Source organism: Trichechus manatus, unplaced genomic scaffold, assembly GCF_000243295.1.
Source record: "Trichechus manatus latirostris isolate Lorelei unplaced genomic scaffold, TriManLat1.0 scaffold00035, whole genome shotgun sequence".
Classification (NCBI taxonomy): Eukaryota; Metazoa; Chordata; class Mammalia; order Sirenia; family Trichechidae; genus Trichechus; species Trichechus manatus.
In genome coordinates this window covers 13,150,815-13,160,088 of record NW_004443971.1, presented here as the reverse complement: position 1 = coordinate 13,160,088, position 9,274 = coordinate 13,150,815, and the positions used below count along the sequence as shown (strand labels likewise).

At 44.4% G+C, this 9,274-nt stretch overlaps 1 pseudogene; it reads right to left on the bottom strand.

Annotated features, from left to right (window-relative positions):
• Positions 1 to 2,172: 2,172 nt before the first annotated feature.
• LOC101360138 (tubulin alpha chain-like) lies at positions 2,173 to 7,694 on the bottom strand (annotated as a pseudogene).
• Positions 7,695 to 9,274: the final 1,580 nt, after the last annotated feature.

The window sequence follows — 9,274 nt, the reverse complement described above, 5'->3', positions numbered from 1 at the left end:
AAGGAAAAGCTCACGATCATTAGCCATTAGAGAAATGCAAATCAAAACTACAATGAGATACCATCTCACCCCAACAAGGTTGGCATTAATCCAAAAAACACAAAATAATAAATGTTGGAGAGGTTGTGGAGAGACTGGAACACTTATATATTGCTGCTGAGAATGTAAAAAGTTACAACCACTTTGGAAATCGATTTGGCGCTTCCTTAAAAAGCTAGAAATAGAATTACCATACGATCCAGCAATCCCACTCCTTGGAATATATCCTACAGAAATAAGAGCCATCATATGAAAAGATATATGCACACCCATGTTCACTGCAGCACTGTTCACAAGAGCAAAAAGATGGAAACAACCTAGGTGCCCATCAATGGACAAATGGATAAACAAATTATGGTATATTCACATGAGGGAATACTATGCAATGATAAAAAACAATTTTGAATCTGCAATAAACATCTCATAACATGGATGAATCTGGGAGGCATTATGCTGAGTGAAATTAGTCAGTTGCAGGAGGACAAATATCGTATGAGACCACTATTATAAGAATTCAAGAAAAGGTTTAAACACAGAAGAAAACATTCTTTGATGGTTACGAGGGTGGGGAGGGAGGGAGATGGGAATTCACTAACTAGAGAGTAGACAAGAATTATCTTAGGTGTGGGGAAGGACAACACACTATACAGGGAAAGTTGGCACAACTGGACTAAACCAAAGCTAAGAAGTTTCCTAAACCCAACCAAACACTTCGAGGGACAGAGTAGCAGGGGTAGGGGTCTGGGGACCATGGTTTTGGGGCACATCTAGGTCAATTGGCATCACAAAGTTTATTAAGAAACTGTTCTGCATTCTGCTTTGGTGAGTGGCATCTGGGGTCTTAAAAGCTTGAGAGCAGCCATCTAAGATGCATCAATTGGTCCCAACTCACCTGGAGCAGAAGAGAATGAATAATACCAAAGATGCAAGGAAAATATGAGCCCAAGGGACAAAAAGGGCCACATAAACCAGAGACTCCCTCAGCCTGAGACCAGAAGAACTAGATGGTGCCCTGCTACCACCAATGACCGCCCTGACAGGGAACACAACAGAGAGTCCCTGATGGAGCAGGAGAAAAGTGGGGTGCAGAACGCAAATTCTAGTAAAAAGTCTTAATTGTCTGAGACTAGAGGAACCCCAAAAGACATAGCCCCCGGACTCTTTTAACCCCAAACTAAAACTATTCCTGAAGCCAACTCTTCAGACAAAGATTAGACTGGACTGTAAGACATAAAATGATAATTGTAAAGAGTGAGCTTCTTAGTTCAAGTAGATACATTAGACTAAATGGGCAGCTCGTCTCTGGAGGCAAGATGAGAAGGCAGAAAGGGATAGGAGCCGATTGAATGGACATGGGAAATCTGGGGTGGAAAGGGGGAGTGTTCTGTCACATTATAGGGATAGCAACTAGGGTCACATAACAATGTGTGTATAAATTTTTGTACGAGAAAACTAACTTAAGCTTTAAACTTTCACCTAAAGCACAATAAAAAAAAAAAAATATTTCAGATGTTTGTCACCCTAGGGTAAAGATCCTGCCTATTGGCACCCTAGTTCTTAGACCTTGTATTTTTATAAGACATCAAGGCAGAGCTCTACACTGTAAGATGGCTGTGGCAGATGGGTTTATGACTTCAACCTCTATCACCCTCTGTTGGCCAGGAGGAGGGATGACAGGTAAAAATGCTCCATTCCTTCCAGGCTGTGAAGTTGAGACAGAATTCCTGTTCCAGAAGCTAGGTACAGATTAGCCTTCAGCAACTTTCCAGGGAACCTCTAGAAGGCTTGCCCTTCCTTGAGGTGGGCTGGGGATAAGGTGGTACATGGAAACCACATGAAGTCAACAAACTCCAACCCAGGTCCTGAGCCTACATTAGTCAGGATGTCTGCTCACACAAGGAAAATAGGGTTCATCCTCCACTAAGCACCTTCCTGGCTAGACTGACCAGAGGCAGAGGCCATCCTGCCCCTTAACTTACAAGGAAGAGAAAGGCAGTTGGAAAGGTTAGAGAAGGCCCACTGAGTTCCACATCGCTTGTGACACTGACTGTATTTGTGGGGTGCGAGAACAGTGGAGTGACAGACACAGAATTGTGGAGAAACAGACCAGGGAGTTGCAGGTGCCAGGACCCTCTAGTACTCCTCTTTCTCATCCTCAGTGTCCACAGACTCTGTGCCCAATTCTTCATAATCCTTCTCCAGGGTGGCCAGGCCCTCTCGGGCCTCTGAGGACTCCCCTTCCTCCATGCCCTTGCTCACATGCCAGTGCACAAATGCACACTTGGCATCCATCAGGTCAAAACTTGTGGTTGAGGCTGGCCCGGGCCTTGGCAATGGCTACGGTGTTGCTGAGCGTACAGACCATCCGCTGTGCCGTGGCCAGGTCTCCCCCAGGTACGCTGTGGGGGCTGGTAGTTGACGCCAACCTAAGGAGAAACAGGAAGTAGTGTTAGCACCTGGTTCTCTGTTCCTGTAAGGGGTTTGTATAAGGATCCTTGTAACTGGGGAAGGGCAGCCACCTTGGGCATGGCAGTAGCTAATCTGTAAGAAATACGGGCATAGAGAAAACAAGGAAAGAGACAAAATATACAATTTGGGAACTTCTACAAGAGAATTAGACTAGACCCTTCAAAAAGGCAAGATCAAGTTTGTTGAACATGTCAGCTGTTCCAATTTTGTAATTTGTCATGATTTCTTCTCATACTAAATATTAACTTTTGTACCTTAAAAAAATCAGTAAAGAAAAAAGGGAGACTGTTTTACATTAAGAGACTTTAGAGACTTCAAAGACAAATATAATACTTGGTCCTTGATTAGATCTTAACTTTAAAAAACATTTAGGTCAACTGAGAAAATTTGAATACTGATTAGGTATTTTTATTCTGGGGAAGTATCATTAGTTTTTTAGGCATTAAAAATAGATTTGTGTGTTATAGAAGAGATGCTTTTGTGATGAATGTGGACATTCAGATGTCAGAAATATGATAGCTACAAGTGAGTTTAAATGAATCAGCAAAACAAAAATAAACGCAGTAGAGTTAGCTGTTGAATCTAGGTAGTAGGGATATGGGTGCACTAGTCTTCCTACTTTCCTGTGGTTTAGAAAATCAATAGTTTAAAAAAATTGCAAACTTTTTGTGAAGATTTGCAACTGGATCTAAACTTCATGTATTTTAAACAGTGGTCTATCCAACGTATATAAATACAGTTCATATTCATTTTTATTCTTAAGTCATCCAGCTTCCTCTTAACACCTTTAGGGTTATCAAGCCTACTACCTCTTAAAGACACCGTATTCTTCCTTTGAATAGCTAAAGCTCTTCCTAATATAAAGATGGAAAGAGGCTGGCCTCCCAGATACCCTACCCCTCATTTCTAGTTCGGAGCTCCAGGACAGCTCTTCAATACCAGCGGCAGATATTAGCTTTCTGACCACAGAGGTGTCCCTGCTTCCCTCCCTTTGTGGTCACTCATCCACAGCAGCTTAACAAGGCAGGAGAGCTGCCACTTTTCATCTTTCTAGAGTCTTTCCCTGGAAGAAAACCCATGAAACTTAAACTAGATCATGCGCGCAGCACCCTCTGGGAAAGTGAGATGATAAAATGGTTGAGGCATAGATGAGTTCTTTCACATTATTTCTAAAGGAAGAGATTGCATTTTTAGACACAGAAGAAGTCTTCTGGCCCAACGCTTTCCCCCATTATATTAATGGGAGGCCCTTTTGTGCTTCCCAAAGCACTCCCTTCCGAGAAGGAATCATATTATGTGGCTGTGACCCTGGCATATGTTAACATGCTATGTGGATCAGATTCTTCCCCTCTGCCCACCTCAATTTGACTGGCAAGTCCGGGTATGCCTATTTGCCAGGCTAAGTGACATGACACTGATGCTTTTACTTTGATAAAGGCAAGCTTTCAAGTAGAATCGACCGTGGCTTAGAGTCCAAAGTCTTGGGTTCTAGACAGGTTGAGATCTATTCAAGCTAAAAATCTCTTTCCTCTTCAAAATCCATTAAGTCCTTATCTGTCAATTCCCTTTCTTCACGATCTGTGAGCTGGTTCCATACCTGTGATAAAGGCATCTAACAACAACAACAACAAGAATTGAAGCATTCAAGCTGTGGTGTTGGTGAAGAATACTGAAAATACCATGGACTGAAAAGTTTTATGAGAAACCCATTGAGAATGCTCCTTAGAAGAGAGGATGGCGAGACTTCCAAGACACATTTTCAGGAAAAATCAGTCACTAGAAAAGGACATCATGTTTGGTAGAGTGTCAGTGAAAATGAGGGAAACTCTCAATGAGATGAATTGACGCAATAGCACAACAATGGACTCAAACATACCAACCATCATGAAGATGGCACATGACTAGGTAATGTTTTGTTCTGTTATACGTAAGGCGGCCATGAGTTGGCGCCGACTTGACAACAACTAACAACAACAAAACTGTTATTTGCCCCATCTTTCCCCATCCCTAGCCCATTTGTTCTTCAGGCCTGCAGTTCTACAGAACTTAGTAGTATACCCTTGGTAGTGGGTACACAAGTCACATGCTAATCTCTTCCCTTCCCACAACTTGCTTTGAAATCTGTGGGGCACCAGTCTACAAACTGGATGGTGTGCTTGGTCTTGATAGTGGCAATGATGGCATTCACATCCCTGGGTACCATGTCTCCATGGTAGAGCATGCAACAGGCTATGTACTTGCCATGACAAGGGTCACACTCAACCATCTGGAACATTCATAGTAGGCCTTCTCAGCTAAGACAATGGGTAAGTAGGTCATCAGGGGAAAGTAGATACATGGGTAGGGCACCAGATTGGACTGGAACTCCGTGAGGTCCACGTTGAGGACACTGTCAAAGTGCAGGGTGGTGGTGATGGAAGACAATCTGGCTGATGGGCCAGTTGAGGTTGGCGTAGGTAGGGCGCTCGATGTCCAGGTTGTGGCAGCAGATGTCATAGATGGCCTTGTTGTCTACCATGAAGGCACAGTCTGAGTGCTCCAGGGTGTTGTGGGTGATGAAGATGGAGTTATAGGGTTCCACAACTGCTGTGGACACTTGGGGGGCTGAGTAGATGGCAAACTCCAACTTGGACTTCTTGCCATAGTCAGTGGAAAGCTGCTCCATCAGCAGAGAGGTGAAGCCTGAGCCAGTGCCACCCCCAAAGCTGTGGAAGATCAGGAAGCCCTGAAGCTTAGTCCACTGGTCTGCCTAGGGTGGAAGATGACAAACATTGTTATGGGTGCAGATTGCTACTATGATCTAACTACAATTTAAAAAAAAAATCTGAACTATAATTTATATTTAAATGTATACATTTTATTATATGCATAGTTTGATGATTTTTGACAATAACCACCAAACCAATCAAGATACAGAAATCTCTATCACTCCAGAAAGTTTCCTCATGCTTCTTTGCTTTTACTTCTGTACAGGTGAGAAACAATACCTACAAGGGGCTTGGAGTACTTGGGAGACAGATGACCTAGAAAGGCAGTGTGGTGTGTGTGAAGTGGCAAGAGTAGTGTGAGTGGATGAGGGTGAGATGGGTGGATGAGGGTGAGATGGGACATAGAATTCGTAGTCAGAGAACTAGGCCCTCTCAGTTTTGTTGCTTTGCCACTTAGTTGCAGGAATGGTGGTGGTGGTGGTATCTTGTTGAACATACAGATTCCCAGGCCCCAACTCAGGCTGGATCCCAGGAACCTACTTGTTTAACAAGTACCCTAGTCTGATATAGCTGTTCCTTGGACCAGAAAAGCATCAATGTATACCAGACACATAGGTAGCAACAGTATGAAAATTTTTGTTTTAAGAAAAGTCTAACCCTAGGGGATGCTTTATTTTCCTTCTTGAGGTAGGGAGCACAGAATCCCCTGCCTCAGGTCACTCTTGGGTCCTCAGAGTTTATCGAGCAGCAGAACACATGTCTAGACTACACCTCTAGGGGAACAGTGCCAAAGTACTGGCTCCTAAGTACTAGTTTCTAGTTGGCCACACTCCTGGTTCTCAGTGCCTCAGGCAAGGTGTGGGGTAAATGGAGAAATGGTTAAAAGCTAAGCAGGAGCCTTTCCCAGGTAAAAAATTCTACTTAAGAGTCTAAGAACAACAAGTTGAGCTGCCAAGGTAGCTGCCTCCTACCTGAAGGGCTAGTGATGGATCAAAGTTGAAAGGCAGCCTGAATCAAACAACTGAGCATGATAAAGTAGGGAACAAGCAGGGCAGGAGCCTTAGAGTCCACAAACTCAGGACTGACACACAGATGCACAGCTCCCCCTGAAAGAAGCAGGGTCCACAGCTGGGCCACAGGAAGGGCTGCAGACATCAAGGGTACCAGCCCCAGGCCTGTGGTTTCCCTATGTGCACATGTTCAGCCTCCCAGGGCAGGGAAGGAGGTCAAGGACAGGGGCTTCCTGCAGGAGCCAAGGGCACCTGCTCCCACTTCAGATTCATTCCAGAACCAGATCTCCTTTCCCACAGTGTAGTGGCCACGGGCATAGCTGTTAGCAGCTGTCTTTCTTGCCAGTTATCAGCTGCTCAGGGTGGAAGAGCTGCCTATGAATGCCAGTTCTTACCCCATCCTGAGGGGAAGAAAGAAGGCAAAGGTAAGAGAGGCTGGTCTCCCACCCCAGAGGACACAAGGCACCTTTGCTGCCAAGCTCCCCTACATGGACATACACAACTGATGGGCATATGGCATTCAGAGGCTCACCTGTAAAGCCTGGTCCTACCTGGGCCTGTGAGGGGTAAAGTTAGGGGTGCCTTTAATGGTCTCTTCCCGCTGATCTTAGCCACTTCATTCTGCTTGGAGGAATTAGAGGGGTGTGCAAGGGAAACTCACCGACTTTTGATTGGGGTAAGAATGTAGACTAATGCAGAAAACCCAGCTCACAGTTTAACATCTACAACAATGTCTTTAGAAAGATGGGGGAGGGGTAGAAGTTTCAGAAGCAGGAACTGAGGCGATCCAGACACAGAAGGGAAGAAGCAGAAAAGCCCCTGGGAGTCAACAACAGCCAAGTTCATGCAGGCCCACATCCTATCAAGGGGCCTATTTCAGTTAAGGCCTAGCAGGGGCATTATGATCATTCCCAGCTCCTTGGGCAATCTTATCCTCGGGCCCTGGGGGTATGGAAGAGAAGTCTAAATTTCTGCTTTTCTATCCACTCGCTTTCTGCAGCCTTCATTCTAGGTCTGACTCCTGACTCCCACATCTAGCAGTTTTCCAAGCAGAACTGTTTGACTGATCCCTGTCCCTTAGTTAGCAAAGGAAGCCCCCAGGACCCCTCCTGAAGACAGACTCTAGACAAAAGCAGCGGACTTCACTGTTGTCCTTGGCAGGGGACTGCCTGCATTCCAAGTGTTTTTCCCCTAAGCAGAGCTCCCCACCCATCTCGGGGTTGGCAGAAAATATGGACTAGGGGAGGGGAACCCCTGACTCCCCCTACTTACCTATGATAGTAAGCTCCAGGTCCACAAAGACAGCCCGGGGCACATGTCTGCCAGCCCCTGTCTCACTGAAGAAGGTGTTGAAGGAGTCACCACCGCTTCACAGGGTTTTGTTGCTGGACATGGTGCCATCGGGCTGGATGTCATGGTCCAGGCAGAAGAGCTCCCAGCAGGCACTGCCCATCCACACCCTGGCCTTGCCCACGTGAATGGAGATACACTCACGCGGGCAGAGTGACGTGCTGTGAGGGTCACGTGGGGGTGTTGCTGGGAACTCCAGGTTCTCCTCGGTGCAACTCGTCATAGCCAATAAACAAGAGACTGAGGTGGGAGATCAGAAAGGCAGCTTTATTTCATTATGCAAGGAAAGGAACAGTTGGGGCTGGTGTCTCCAAGGATAGGGTTTAGGGAGGTCACTTTTATAGGGCTTACAAGCAAGGAGATCATGTAAATTACATCAGCAACATTCTTAAATCATGTTACACAGGCACAGTAAGGGTAACATACAGCTTCATACATCGCGTGTTCAAAAATGGTGGCCCTTCTCCACCCAAAAGGCAGGAAGTTACTATGTATGAGGCACTTAATGAGCTAAAAGGTTACCCAGAATGTCAATATGGCGCCTAAACCAGTTTCAGTCGATTTCTACTAGTTCTGGGCAGCAGGTAAGGAAAGGGGAACCGGGATGTTAATGTAAAGCCATGGGTTTGTCAAGCAAGCTGTTTGAGGCAGCAGAATTTTCTGCAGCCTGGGGACTTCTGTCTTAGAGGGAGTTGGGAACTTGAAAAGCTTTCCCTGGGAACATCCCTTACTTTTCTTTCCTGGAGGCTAAAGTCTGACACTGTGTTACCTATTCAGGAACTCAAAAAAAGAAAAGAAAAGAAAATTGGGTTCTTTTTCCAAAACCTTCCACACTTTAATTCGTGACCCAATTATGTTCTTCCTTTGAATTTTGTATTGATACCATGTGTTTTCACTAATGGAAGGCATGCTGTTTAAAGGACCAATTCAGAATTTTTGGTATGTGTTGTGGATTTTGATACCTGTAATCTGGGATGACACATGTTCCAGCGGACCTTGGACGTAGTATATCCTACCAATATGAGCCAATGATAAAACTGTTTTTTTTTTTTTAAGTTTTATGTCCTAAAAATTTGCAAAACATGAGGTAAAACATGAAGGCACCTGGCAATGACTGTAAAACATTTTATTCTACTCTCCTTCTTAGCCTTTTAATTATTTTTCATGAAACTTTTCAAAACATGGTACAGTACATTATTCCTTGCTGCAAAAGCAGTACTTACAGCCCAAATAAATAAAGTCAAGGAACTTTTCATCTCAGGAAAATTACCACTCCTATGTGTTCTTCATTATAACAAAAGCAGTACTAATAGCTAAGAAGTAGAAACAGCCCTGGAATACTGCAGAACTACTCACAGCAGTGTATTCCACCTGCTACATGTGGAAGCAATGACTGGGCTTTAAGACAGAATGTGGGGTAAGAATAATTTATAGGATTTCTAGTCTCTTGAAAAGTACCACTGCAATGCATTATTCCTTATTGCAAAGGCATTATTTACTGTTCAGAAGGTAGAAAAGCAGGGAGCCAGTAACACCTGGAAACAATGAATGGAATCAAGGAGAAAATGGCCACTATGACAGAATGAAGAATAAGAATAGCTTATTCTCATAAGTACATTCTCATGAGAACATAGTAACTGGGAAACACAGTGAGGTTTATCTCACAGAAATAAAGGCGAACCTGTCAAAAGTGAAGAA